Genomic DNA, 15,000 nt, shown 5'->3' on the forward strand with positions numbered 1-15,000 from the left:
TTTTGGGCGGATCCCAGCAAGCCTGAAACTCGAGGAATGGACTGAAAGCCAAGCTAAACATGCCAAAAGCTAATACAAACGTGCCCAATACAAGCAACTCTGCCTGGAAGTAATGGATCATCTATCCACAAATGAGGTGAGATAACAACTGATAAATAATGAGACACACCTTTTATGTTTCAGAGTCTGACTGCTGAACTTGCTTCAGCTTTGAAAAGAAAAGAACACTATTTCGAATCCACATGCACAGCACTTCCTTGGTGTGAGGAGGTGGTAGGGCCTTCAAGGGGGCGGGGCCTCATGCTGAGAAGTACCTACAAAGCACTTTTGAACCCCACCCCACTCTAAACCCCTCCCCCCCCCTCAAAAAAGATTGCTGAGGCCGGTGCCGATGTCCAGGGCTGTTTTCACACCCCTTAATCATCCCTCCCTCTGTCTCCCTCCTCCCTCTGTCACCCTCCTCCCTCTGTCTGTCTCCATCCCTCTGTCTGTCTCCCTCTGTCTGTCGCTCTCTGTCTCCCTCTCTCTGTCTCCCTCTCTCTGTCTCCGTCCCTCTGTCTTCCTCCCTCTGTCTCCCCCTCTCTCTCTCTGTCTCCCTCTCTCTGTTTTGCTCTCCCTCTGTCTGTCTCCCTCTCTGTCTCCCTCCCTCTCTCCCTCTCTCTGTCTCCCTCTCTCTGTCTTCCTCCCTCCATCTCCCTCTACCTGTCACCCTCTGCCTGTCACCCTCTGTCACCTCACCATAGCTTTTGATGCAGATGTAATTCGAAGAACACAGATGTCTACTGTTTCTCCTTAACAGAGGTAGCTTAAGTCAGAAACATTGTTAAGAATCAAATGAAGTTTCATTGAAACTAACATTCCCTTTAACTCTAAAATAAGTATTGGCAAAGCTGTGCCAATTCGGAAATGTGCCACATTGTGCAAATTGCCCTTAGCATCTGATAATATGCTGGCAAGAATAGCACATACTTTTTCTTTTTAATCTCATGATTAAACACCAGTCCAACAGGATTTATTCAAGGACAAAAGTTGCATGCTACATTTTCGAAAAGACTGGTGCCCTACAATGGGACATAAAATAAAAGTTGGAAATACAGCATAAAATTAAGAAGGTGCAAGCACCGCAGTACATGCTATTACACATGGATGCTAATAACGTTTCACTTTTCACCATGTACTTGTTAATGGGGTTTTGTTGTGAATCGCCCAGCCCCCATAGAGCAGAGTGTCTCGAAGTCCGCGCTGCTGCAGGTGACTCCGAGACGCTCTTTCAAAGGAATGCCTCTTAATTAGCAGCAGTTATGTGCTAAGTGCCCTTAATACTGGTGTCATCCCGCGACACACCCACCATTTGCAGGTGACACAGTACTGTATCGGGACACACAGTTTGGAAAGCTCTGCATTAATGGATGTTGACATTTCAAAGCATCAGAAAAAAGAGCTTGAAAACCACTATTCACAGTTGTTTTTAGCTTGTTTTTCCTGTCACAGCGTGATATCGGCTCTTCACCGGGAGATCATGTGATGGGAGCTGATATTGTGTGTCACACGGTGGCACACTGTGTGAGTTGGCAGGCATGCTGGCATGCAGTGTTGTCTTCCCAACACCAGCAGATCAGCTGAGGAAACGTTGCCAGCCAGCTAAACCGATCTCTTGAGGGATGGCTAAAGAGCGCACTTTAAAACTCCTGTGTGTCACCTCCAGTTCCAGGCACATGCTTTGCTTGCTCTTCTATACTAGCCTGCTCTCCCTCTTGTCTTGAAGTAGCCACCTTAATGCATCCTTAAAACACGACTTTAAGAAACACCTACCCATTTGTCAGCTATTCTTCCAAACATACTCAAAAACACCAAAGGCAATGGTGCAGCGATCTCTGGAATACTGTAGACTGTCCCAACATAACACGCTTTACAGATCAAATTCTCAGTGCGGTTTTGGACCATGCCCCGAGATAAACTTAGGCCCCACCGACCTGGAGAGTCGCATCTCCTTTCACCAACCCCCTAGACATCTCTTACTCGCACACATCCCACGAATAAACAGAACCAGATCAGGAGGAAAGGCGTTCTCTTACATCACTCCCAAAGTGTAGGACAACCTCCCACTCCACTTTAGAGCCTTCTCCTCTCTTCTTGAATTCTGCAAGAAGATGAAGAACTGTATTTTCAATTAACTCCTTCGACGCTTATGACGAGCTCAGCTCGTCATGAGGGACACAGGAGCTGTGCTCATGACGAGCTGAGCTCGTCATAACGGCAGCGGAATGCCCACGCTGGGTTAATTCCCCTCGTGTGCAGGCGTTCTACAGGAGTGGGCAGAGTCATGAGCACAGCTCCACTGTGCAGCATGACAAGTGGAGCTCGTCACGAGCACCACGGCGCCACACGCGGCTCCCCACCCCATATCGCGGGCGAATTAGCCCTGCGTGGAAGGGGTTAACCAAGCTACCGTAGGCAGGGCTACGCAAACACACCTGCTATGCACCAGGATACCCTCGCGGGGGATTGCGCAATTTACAAATACACATAACATGAGTGGACCACTCTGGGTGCCTCAGACGGTGTGGTCAGGCAGTTCACAATAGAAGGTTGCACCCTGAGCTGTTTTAAGCTTGATGATCTCACTTGCCTCCTCATGTTCCCTGCATCGCCACAATCTTGGCTTGTGGCGCCACCGTCTATTAAAGTGTGCAGCCCTTTGTGTATACAGAAAATAGCATTTTATGTAAACAGCTACAGAATCCATGAAATAAGATTTCAAATATTTGCTCCCTGCGTTTAAGTGCTTGCCATCAATTTACAGGCTTCCAGGTAAAGTTTGCACAGAAGTCATCTCCTGCCTCTAGAAATTGTATCCGTCATTTTACTGAAACTGATTAGTTTTGATGCCCGACCGACGTTTGACTTGGTTGCTAACAACAGAGGTCGGATTACCGATGCTATCTCGCCATTTCCTTGACATTCAGGAGCCCTGACGTGCCAAGTCCCAGTCGGGATTTCAGATAAGATGTCTTCCCAGGAAGATTAAAAAGAAAGATAACAATTTTGAAGTGTTTTCCCTCAAAGACATTTACTAAAAGCGCCTTCTATATGGCAACAGCAGGGAAAACTATTTATTGAACCGAAATAAAGGTATATTGAAAATGTCTGTTTTTGAAAAACAGTCAAAGGTTAAATCAAAAATAGTGCAGCATGGCTGCAAGGCTCTGTTGGTTCCTGATAGATGTTGTTTTAAAGAAACGTTTTAGGAATGCAGAAACATTTTACAAAAGTTATGCTAGGTATTGAAAAGTGCACATAAATTAATACCATGTCAGGAAACCTGGAGGGTTACCATGGAAACGTGCCCATGAGTATTGCAAATAGAATGCCATCACTGCATTGCGAGGGCAGGTTATTTGATTTAAAGAGAGTAAAAAAGATAATATTGGCGGAAGATCCATTACCTTAAATTAGGGATTTAATTGCTCTCCACCCAGGCATCTGAAGAGTAACTGAAAGAGTATCTGGCTGAAACGTCTATCTGGGTGTGAGGGTAAGGTGTATATCACTAGTGCTGTGTCAAAGGCTAGCTTGGAATCAACTGGACTCCCATGAAGCAGCCAGTCTCATATTAGTCTGCAATAAGAATTGCTGGAGAATTTTGAGGCACTAAAAGTGTGCTCCCCTATAATAAAGCATAAAAACGTGCCCGTGGGTGGTACTTTCAGGGAGAGTTTTTGTGAGTCATTTGCTATTCCCTGTGAGCTACAACTCAGTAGTGATTTTCTCAATAGATATTTCCACTGTAACCAGGTCTGGGTGATCTTTTATTTTTTGCGCAGTCAAAAAGTCAGTTAAATCCCAATTACAGTGTTTTGAGTATGTTGCATGGTATTTGTTTTTATTCTTATGCTTACCTTTTTGCAAAATAATTGCAATAGGGGATTGGTTCAACTAGAAAATGCCTCATGGAAACAATGAAACAGTGTGTGTGACACGGATGTACACACTGTGCCAGCAAAGTTTACCCCATGACTTCTGTCAGAGTATGCAACTTACAGTGAGTATTTCTCATGATGTTTGTACACAAGGGCATATCTCGAATACACGTTTCATGCAGACTACCGCCCAAAACTTTAAGTGGCAGGTTTGCGCCACAGTGCGCCACAGCTCCGCCAGCAATGGTGCGTCGCATTTATAATGCGGCGCACCATGGTGCATAAACGGCACAGATGCGTGACGCATCTGTGCCGGAAATGTGGCGCATCGCTGGAGTTGCGTCGCAAGTGCGACGCAGCTCCAGAAGATCCAGCTCCGCCTGGGCACAGGGCGCCGCTGAAAGACCAGTTCCCCGTGACCGCACGGGCCGATATGGTTGCTCGTGTGGATATCTCTTTGGGCCACATGTTTAACTGGCAGCTGGGGATAAAACGCTATTTTCCTTCTTGGACTGTCCTAGCTACGTTGTGGCGCTTGCCGAACTGTGTGACTCTCCTTTCCTGGATGGTGCTACTGTGTGTGAGCTCTGGGAAGTTCCCGGGGTCAACGTCGTTATGGCCGGATCTCCGCTATCGATATTTGGATGGATTTGGATTGTTGTTCGTTCCTATGGCTGCGCTCCGACCGGACCCGCCCAGATTGTTTGGACCCTCAGGACTGTTCTTTAAATCGATTGACAAGTGGACTTCTGGCGGTACCATTGCCAGACAGGGTCAGGGATGATGTGGTTCGCAGTCTAATTGCTTTATGGTCGACAGACGGTGCAGTGGGTATGTTTGACCGGGATTTCATAGTTGTTGTGACCGGGACTAGTTGTTCTTCATTACTGTGCTACTTCATTTCTGGGATTTTCCTAGGTGTAGGGGTGAAGGGCAGGGCTGGGCGACAAGACTGAGGGCCCTCCTCCGCTTATCTTCTTTCTCTCTTTCCTCTTTCTTTCTATATTTCGGGTCTCTATTAGGGCGACAGGCATGCTGCTGGGGGGGTAGGCCATGGCCTTCTGCGGGTGTGCAGGGTGGGGGGTTGGGGGATGGGTGTTTGATCGATATTTGTTTCTATGGCCCTTTCGTCTTTCTTCTCTTTTTAGTGTCGTCGTCGTTCATGCTCTCTGCAGTATGTTTAGTTTTGAGGGGTGGGGGTTCGACTCACTACGTGCTAGGGTTGAGCCTGCATCTCTCCTGCTTTGTGCATCTTACCCCCGATTTTCCTTCGTATCTGAACTGTCTGTAGATATCCTGATTCGCGCGTAGTATTGTAGGACTGTGTATGACTGTGCGACACCCCTTCTTTAGTTACTTATTTGAAAATGAACCTCTCAAATCCTGATTTCCATTTGATGCACCTAATTACAAGATATGTTCTGGTATTTTATGACCCCGGATTTCGAACTGCTATAACTTTTCATATTGCTTGCTGTACTCCTGCTCTGTTTAGCGGCCGGCCGGGATGGTTGTAGGCCCATACTTGTAATTGCTTGTATTACTAATAAAGGTTAAAAAAAAAAAAATTGGAAATAAATTATTTATTTTAACATACTTTCCTATGAGGTGTTATTTTATGTCCCATCCACCATTATTTACTATGGAGTGTGTTGCAAGATCAGTAGTTGGCTATGCATTGGCTATTCTGGACTTATCCCAGGTGTGAGCTAGAGTACATTTACAACTCTTTGGGTTGTTTTTGACGTAGTGCAGTGTAGTAATAGAAATGGGATTACTTTTGTGAGTGTCCCTTCTTTTTTCACCGAACCCTAACACTCATTTAACCCCTCCTTACTACTCCCAAAACTCATCCCATGTAGTAGTAAGTAAGTTTTACAGCCCCTCCCTCCCGCATTTGCTCCTAAAATGTAGGCATGAGTGTGCTGAGGACTTCGCAGCTGAGGCAGATATTCGCTGCACAGAAAAGATTGGTGAGGCGGAACCTCCATATGTAGCCAACTGAATAGTATTTTGTAGCACATTTAGGGCATAATTACGATGTTGGTCGGAGTTGCCTCTGTCTGACATCGCCGTGGATGTGGAACCGACCGACCTTAGGTCGGAAGTTCCAACACCGTAATTACAATGCAACCGCACATGGTGCGGTTGCAAACTCCCATTTCTCTATGGCAGCAAGTGGAAACCATTGAGAAATGGGAGTTTGTGAAAATGCCTGCCACACAGCGCAGGGGCTTTCAGGGGGGCACTATAGGACAACATACAGAGGGCCGGGGGCAAGGAGGCCCTGCTAAGGGCCCCAGAAGGCGCTTTCCGCCAGCCTTTCCATGTCGGAAAGGCTGCCATGGAAAGGCTGTGGGAAACCGACATCAGAATCCCGAAGACGGAGACGCCGTCCTTATGGGATTATGAGGCCCTTCCAACTGGCTGACGAACTCCTTTAGCCCGTCAGCACTGAGTTGGATCCCCCTGCCGGTTTAAACTTCGTCCGCCGTCATTGTAATATGGCAGTCGAAGTTTAAACCTACAATGATGGTCTGTAAGCCTCTGACCAGCGGTCGGGGCCTTTCCAACGACATTGTAATCAGGTCCTTAGTAGTTCCACTGTAGTACTACTAAATATACTACAAAAGGCACTTTCTGAACAGGCCCTTGTGTCTCCTTGTGCTTCCTTGTGTTTTTTTCTCAATCTTTCCCATGGTTTCTAGGCCTCCTGCACTGATAAGTAACGGGCGGGCTTTAAGCCTCCTTTAAGCTAACAGAATGTCTTGCAAGCAACAGCCCATGCGCTGTCTCAGGTGAGAGGAGTAGTTGTATGAAAAAGTCTGCAATACTAACTAAACTTTAGTAACTAAGGGAATGGAAATTGATGTATACCCTGCACTCTCAGTGATAAGGGTTCTTGACAGCTCTCCGGGGCTTTAGGCTGTACTTCCATGTAGAAAACTAACACTGCTCTTTCCCAGGCAGTCCAATTAGCTTAGAAAGCTAGGGCGAGGTCGAGGTCGAGGAAGTCGACTGGTGGAATAGTGGTTTCTTTCCTTGGCCGATATGGCATGATGGAGTGACAATGTATAATTGCTCACTTTCTCTGATTTTGATTGTTGTAATTCATGATTTTCGCATTTAAATCTACATTATTTTTCCACGAAGTATGGGTGGGCCCACGTTTGTTTTTTCCAGGGGGCAAGAGGCTCTTGCCTCTGCTATGCTCTGGTTGACCATTGTGGTTAGAAAGGTGTGGACTGGTGCATTTGTTCGAGCGGGTGAGCGTAGTGAGAGATGCCTATGAAATGGCGAAGATGCTGTGTGATAAATACTATATGGCTTTGCCTAATCTGGAAATCCAAGCAGTCAATGCAAATGATCCAAGACACACCATTCACATTGTATATGTCCCATCTCATCTTTATCACATGCTCTTGGAGCTCTTCAAGAATGCCATGCAAGCGACAGTGGAACACCACAGCTCCAGTCCCTCGCTTCCCCCCATCAAGGTGATGGCAGGTGAGTGACAGAGGAGGTGATGTCCCACCACGCAAGATTGAAAGGCTCTTCAGCTATATGTATTCTACTGAACCTATGCCACAGCTGGGTGCAGGTGGAACACCTCTGGCTGGTTTTGGATAGGGTCTTCCTATTTCTAGACTCTATGCCAAGTACTTCCAGGGTGACCTGCAGTTTTGCTCCATGGAGAGCTTTGGAACTGATGCAGTCATTTATCTTAAGGCATTGTCGGCAGACTCAGTGGAACTCCTTCCTGTCTACAACAAATCTGCTTGGAAGCACTACCACTCAACTCAAGAAACAGATGACTGGTGCATCCCCAGCACGGAACCTAAAAATCTCTCCACATATCGGCTCAGCTAGCTGGCAGCATTTTTCACACTGACCTGGCTCTATGTCAAGGACTAGCTTCTACACCCTCAAAAGACATGGGGCCTGATGTAGGTAATCCCAGATTACCGATTCTTAAATACCGAAACATACCGATTCGGTATTTAAGAACAGGCAAATGGGATGTAGGTAATTTTACCGAAAAAATTACCGAATCGGTAAGTTTCGGTAATTACCGAATCGCTAAATACCGATTCAGTAATTGCCATTCATTCCTATGGGCCTGGAGGCCCATAGGAATGAATGCCAATTACCGAATCGGTATTTACGGATTCGGTAAAAGGGGGAAACATTGAAGGGTGGCAGGGTGTCACTTTGACACCCTGTTGCACCCCTCAATTGTGTATGGGTGCACATTTTGCAGACATACATGCCCTAAGGGCATGTATGTCTGCAAAATGGCACTGTTGGAAAAGCAAAAAAAATGCTTTTTCCAAGGTTTTCATTATTTACCACCAACTTGTAGTTGGTGGTAAATAACGAATCCTAAAAAGGGGAAAAGCACTCATTTGAGTGCTCCCTACATAGCAAAATCGGTAATTTACCGATTCGGTATTTTAAGGAATCAGTAATTTACCGATTCCTTAAAAACCGACTCGGTAAATTACCGAATCAGTAAAATGCCCACCTACATCCCATTTTTCAAATACCGGTCGGTAATGGACGAAATTACAGAATTTCGGCCGTTACCGACCGGTATTTGCCTACCTACATCGGGCCCTAAGTCATGAACTAATCCCACACCTGCTGCAATATAGAGGGTGATGTATGCAAGTGGCATGCGGACCCTCACAGCGTGAGGTTTTTTGCAGTGTTTATCTGTTTTTGTGTCCAAACCCTTCACTGTGGGACCAGTGTGTCTGCTTATCTCAAATCACGAGTGCTGTGGCACTTTAAAGAACATGTCTCAAACCTTCCTTTGAAAAATTTCCAGCACTTTGAACACTCCAAGTATTTTGACTTACCTTTTGCAGTTGTTACCACTGAACTAAAAAGAAATCTGATGGAGAGGCCTTAAAGGGGCATTTGAGAATGTGAAGTTTTGAGACTGATGGAGAGAAATAGAGTGAACAGACGTGCGAGAAGTGGGATTTAATCTCTCCAAACAAAGACAATGGATGATCATATTCCGATTTTAATTTTGCTGGAGAATACATCTATCTTCATGATAAAAAAAAATAATGCTTCAGCTTTGAAATGATGAGACTCTGTAAGAACTATAACCTCTTCTTTTTAACTCTATATGTTTGTTTTGTACATTTGAACCCTAACAGAATGCCCTGCCGTGGCTGGAGGAGGCCACCACATGCTGGAAGATCCTAAACTGGCCGATAGTTATTCTGTATGTGGCAATCAGCCGCAGACTGAATGACAAAGGGCGGGGTGCGGCTGCTCTTATGCTCCTACGACGAGTGCGATGCGGCCCCATCAGGGAGCTGAGGCCTCTCACGGGGAACAGCTCTGTTCGAAGGCCCAAAATTACAGACAAAAGGCGTCCGTTAAAAGGATCCTCATGGACAGCGGACGTGAGGTCCAAATTACGGACCATCCATGAAATTTACGGACGGTTGGTCACCATACTTGCTGGGTATTACTAACAAGCATTGGAAATGCAATAGGTCTCGCATTAGGAAAGTTTGAGCTATTGGTATTCTAAATGACACTTTTTTTATTTATGTGTTGGTTTTGAAAGTAGCAAAATTAATAGCTTTGTCAGTTACAATGTCAATAGTTTTAACTTTTGCAAATGTGACACCTATAGCATTTGTAATGCAATGTGTGTTGTATTTACGTGACTTAGATGTATTGATATTACAAATAACAATGGCTTTTAATTTTGTAAATAATTAATACTTAAATAAAAGTTATTGTAATTTATAATGGCAATAGCTTAAACGTTTGTGAATAACTTTTGTGAAGATTATGTTCAGTGTATTTTATTGTGACGAAAATCCAAGAACATTGCATTTGCACCTAAACACACACAGAGCCACACACATATAGATGTGGTGGTGGTGGATCTGGGGGATATGGTGGTGGTGGATGTGGTAGTGGATGTGGTGGTGGATGTGGTGGTGGATGTGGTGGATGTGATGGTGGTGGATGTGGCGGTGGATGTCATGGTGGATGTGGAGGTGATGGTGGATGTGGAGGTGATGGTGGATGTGGTGGTGGTGGTGGATGTGATGGTGGATGTGGTGGTGATGGTGGATGTGGTGGTGATGGTGGATGTGGTGGTGGATGCGGTGGATGTGGTGGTGGATGCGGTGGTGGATGCGATGGTAGTGGTGGATGGGGTGGTGGTTGTAGTGGATGTGGTGGTGGTTGTAGTGGATGTGGTGGTGGATGTAGTGGTGGTGGGTGTGGTGGTGGTGGTGGATGCGGTGGTGGTGGATGTGGAGGTGATGGTGGATGTGGTGGTGGTGGATGTGATGGTGGATTTGGTGGTGGTGGATGTGATGGTGGATGTGGTGGTGATGGTGGATGTGGTGGTGATGGTGGATGTGGTGGTGGATGCGGTGGTGGCGGATGCGGTAGATGTGGTGATGGTGGATGCGGTGGTGGTGGTGGATGCGGTGGTGGTGGTGGATGGGGTGGTGGTTGAGGTGGATGTGGTGGTGGATGTAGTGGTGGTGGGTGTGGTGGTGGTGGTGGATGCGGTGGTGGTGGATGCGGATGTGGTGGATGTGGTGGTGGTGGATGCCATGGTGGATGTGGAGGTGATGGTGGATGTGGTGGTGGTTGTGGAGGTGATGGTGGATTTGGTGGTGGTGGTGGATGTGATGGTGGATGTGGTGGTGATGGTGGATGTGGTGGTGGATGCGGTGGATGTGGTGGTGGATGCGGTGGTGGTGGATGCGGTGGTGGTGGTGGATGGGTTGTTGTTTGTGGTGGATGTGGTGGTGGATGTAGTGGTGGATGGGGTGGTGGATGTGGTGGTGGTGGATGTGATGGTGGATGTGGTGGTGATGGTGGATGTGATGGTGGATGCGGTGGTGGTGGATGCGGTGGATGTGGTGATGGTGGATGCGGTGGTGGTGGATGTGGTGGATGTCATGGTGGATGTGGAGGTGATGGTGGATGTGGTGGTGGTGGATGTGGTGGTGGTGGATGTGATGGTGGTGGATGTGATGGTGGATGTGGTGGTGGTGGTGGATGTGGTGATGGTGGATGCGGTGGTGGTGGTGGATGCGGTGGTGATGGTGGATGCGGTGGTGATGGTGGATGCGGTGGTGGTGGTGGATGCGGTGGTGGTGGTGGATGGGGTGGTGGTTGAGGTGGATGTGGTGGTGGATGTAGTGGTGGTGGTGGATGCGGTGGTGGTGGATGCGGATGTGGTGGATGTGGTGGTGGTGGATGCCATGGTGGATGTGGAGGTGATGGTGGATGTGGTGGTGGTTGTGGAGGTGATGGTGGATTTGGTGGTGGTGGTGGATGTGATGGTGGATGTGGTGGTGATGGTGGATGTGCTGGTGGATGCGGTGGTGGTGGATGCGGTGTATGTGGATGCGGTGGTGGTGGTGGATGGGTTGTTGTTTGTGGTGGATGTGGTGGTGGATGTAGTGGTGGATGGGGTGGTGGTTGTGGTGGATGTGGTGGTTGTGGGTGTGATGGTGGATGTGGTGGTGATGGTGGATGTGATGGTGGATGCGGTGGTGGTGGATGCTCTGGATGTGGTGATGGTGGATGCGGTGGTGGTGGTGGATGCGGTGGTGGTGGTGGATGGGGTGGTGGTTGTGGTGGATGGGGTGGTGGATGTAGTGGATGTAGTGGATGTGGTGGTGGATGTAGTGGTGGTGGGTGTGGTGGTGGTGGTGGATGCGGTGGTGGTGGATGCGGATGTGGTGGATGTGGTGGTGGTGGATGTCATGGTGGATGTGGAGGTGATGGTGGATGTGGAGGTGATGGTGGATGTGGAGGTGATGGTGGATGTGGTGGTGGTGGTGGTGGTGGTGGTAGTTGTGGAGGTGATGGTGGATGTGGTGGTGGTGGTGGATGTGATGGTGGATGTGGTGGTGATGGTGGATGTGGTGGTGGATGCGGTGGTGGTGGATGCGGTGGATGCGGTGGTGGTGGTGGATGGGGTGGTGGTTGTGGTGGATGTGGTGGTGGATGTAGTGGTGGATGGCGTGGTGGATGTAGTGGTGGATGGGGTGGTGGTTGTGGTGGTGGTGGATGCGGTGGTGGTGGGGGTGGTGGTGGATGTGGCGGTGGTGGTGGATGTGGCGGTGGTGGATGTGATGGTGGTGGATGTGGTGGATGTGGTGGTGGATGTGGTGGTGGATGTGATGGTGGTGGATGTGGTGGATGTGATGGTGGTGGATGTGGTGGTGGATGTGATGGTGGTGGATGTGGTGGAGTGGTGGTGGATGTGGCGGTGGATGTCATGGTGGATGTGGAGGTGATGGTGGATGTGGTGGTGGATGTGGTGGTGGTGGTGGATGGGGTGGTGGTTGTGGTGGATGTGGTGGTGGATGTAGTGGTGGTGGGTGTGGTGGTGGGTGTGGTGGTGGTGGTGGTGGATGCGGTGGCGGTAGATGTCATGGGTATGTGGAGGTGATGGTCAATGTGGTGGTGGTGGATGTGGTGGTGATGGTGGATGTGGTGGTGGATGCGGTGGTGGTGGATGCTGTGGTGGTGGTGGATGGGGTGGTGGTGGTGGTGGATGTGGTGGTGGATGTAGTGGTGGTGGTGGTGGATGTAGTGGTGGTGGATGTGGTGGTGGTGGATGCAGTGGTGGTGGTGGTGGTGGAAGTGGTGGTGGTGGATGCGGTGGTGGTGGAAGCGGTGGTGGATGTGGTGGTGGATGTGGCGGTGGTGGATGTGATGGTGGTGGATGGGGTGGTGGATGTGGCGGTGGATGTCATGGTGGATGTGGAGGTGATGGTGGATGTGGTGGTGGATGTGGATGTGATGGTGGATGTGGTGGTGGTGGATGTGGTGGTGGTTGATGTGGTGGTGATGGTGGATGTGGTGGTGTATTCAGTGGATGTGGTGGTGGATGCGGTGGATGTGGTGGATGCGGTGGTGGTGGTAGTGGTGGATGGGGTGGTGGTGGTAGTGGATGTGGTGGTGGATGTACTGGTGGTGGGTGTGGTGGTGGTGGTGGTGGTGGTGGATGTGGTGGTGGATGTGGTGGTGGTGGATGTCATGGTGGATGTGGAGGTGATGGTGGATGTGATGGTGGAGGATGCGGTGGATGTGGTGATGGTGGATGCGGTGGTGGATGGGGTGGTTGTGTATATTGTCTAGAAGCCTTGTATCAGCAGAGCTGGGCATTAGAATCACTCACTCGTGGGTACAGAAGAGAAGGAGGGCACAGTCAATCTTAACGCAGGCAGACACAATGCAGCAGCGGTCAGTGGTCACACAGAGGGCTGCGTGGCGGTATTTTTTAAAGCTTGCATTTATTATGATTTGCTTATTTTTTTAATTGTTTAATAGAAAAGCAATAAAAGCAAAAGGTAAATAAAGTTTATATATAAGAGAATACTGCTTGCAAATACAATCTTAACGCAGCAAGCACTCATGTTACCTGCACTTACAGTGAAAACAAAGAATCTTAGGTTCAGTTCCTTTTGGAGACCTGCCATTGATTAAATTCAGGACAATGAACTTCAAAGCCAACACTAATGTGCCACTTTGAAAGCTGAACTGTAAAGACGTTAATACTTCTTAACTTTGTTGGCATTTAATGCTTCCTAACATTACAGCCAGAGGCCTTTCACATACATATGACCTTAGGCTTCACTCTCCTCCTGTTCACAGCACTAGCATTTCTCCCAGAAAATGTAATTATTGCAGATAATATACACTGAGATGCGGTATATTAGATAAAGCCTTGGGCGCAAAACATAAAAATAAACATAGAGATATAATTTACTTCAGTCGAATGCATATGTTGTAACAAGAAGTTCCATTAAGAAAGTGCCATTTTTATATAAACAAATAAGGATGGTGGTTAATGAGATCGGGGAACTGAAGCAAAGAACCGAAAGAAGTAATGAGTGTAGAAATGGAGGAATGAGTAGTGTGGAAGAGGAGGCAGAATCAGACAACGTCACTGTGCTCGAGGTAGTCTGGATGAGAAACACCCTACAGGCCTTGGTGTACAAAGCGGGAATGTGAAACAGAAAGGCTCATGGCTGGTTGCATTTTTTGCAGATAAAGGACAATGGTGTCTCATAATTTCCTGGACTGATGTAGGGAATGAGATTTCTGGGGGAAAAAACATTATCAGCCCTTCTAAGAAAGCACAACCAGGCCCACCGTGTCTGAAATAAATACTTTTCTACTCAGCAAGGATAAGCTTTGTACCAATACCAACATTCTGGGCATAACCCATTTTCTTGGCCCCCTCTAGTTCACGACGAGCTGAAGAGAGAGAGAGAAACAAGACGGAGGGCATTGCTGTGGGGAGGGGGGAGGAGAAATGCGACACAGCAGCACTTCACACGGCCGGGCGGCCGTGAAACTGAAAGCACGGCTGGCCGGCCGTGAAAGCCTTTGATGCTGCAGGGGGTGGAGCGGCACCAAGCTGGGCAACAGATGGCTGACAATTTGATGCTGTGCACGCGTATTTTAGGTCAATGCGCTTGCGCATTGACCTAAAAGCACACGGGCACAGGACCAAATCGCCAGTCAGTTAAAGTCTGTTTAAAGCCCTATAGTCTTGTGACTTCAATGCTTGCGCATTGATAGGTCACGAGGCCTAAAAACTGCCAGGGCGGCTTCTTCTCCCTTGCCCACTTTGGTCCTTTTATTGCATACTCTGGGTGATAACGACCTGTTGCTTAAAATGAATATTGGTCCGTACCTGATTATATGAAATACTTTACCGTCTGACAGCTGACTGTCCGTCAGGTGCTTCAGCACTTATAGACGCTAGCGGCATGAAGCGCTATATACAAACCACACTGGGCTTTAAGTGGGCCAGGTCTCACCGGGTCTAAGCACCGGCAGTTTTTTAAAGGAGGCCTCGAAACTGGTCTCTCTCGGGCTATGTTTTGTGCCCAGGCGCAGGCGGTCCGTTTTCTCCCAGACTGCAGTGGCAGCAGGCCCATCGGTGTGCACTTGCTCACACTGTTCACTTCTCACTAGTGGAGAAGTTACTGCGTGACGTCATGCCTGGGGAGTGTTGTAGGGGAAAGGAAATCCTTTAAAGAGAGTCATTTTCTCTCTG

The 15,000-nt window shown here is 48.2% G+C and overlaps 1 pseudogene; it reads left to right on the forward strand.

Moving 5' to 3' along the window:
• Positions 1 to 7,790, forward strand: part of LOC147709441 (pyruvate dehydrogenase (acetyl-transferring) kinase isozyme 2, mitochondrial pseudogene) — a 34,420-nt pseudogene extending 26,630 nt beyond the window's left edge.
• Positions 7,791 to 15,000: the final 7,210 nt, after the last annotated feature.

The sequence above is a fragment of the Lissotriton vulgaris genome, chromosome 6, assembly GCF_964263255.1.
Source record: "Lissotriton vulgaris chromosome 6, aLisVul1.2, whole genome shotgun sequence".
Taxonomy (NCBI): domain Eukaryota; kingdom Metazoa; phylum Chordata; class Amphibia; order Caudata; family Salamandridae; genus Lissotriton; species Lissotriton vulgaris.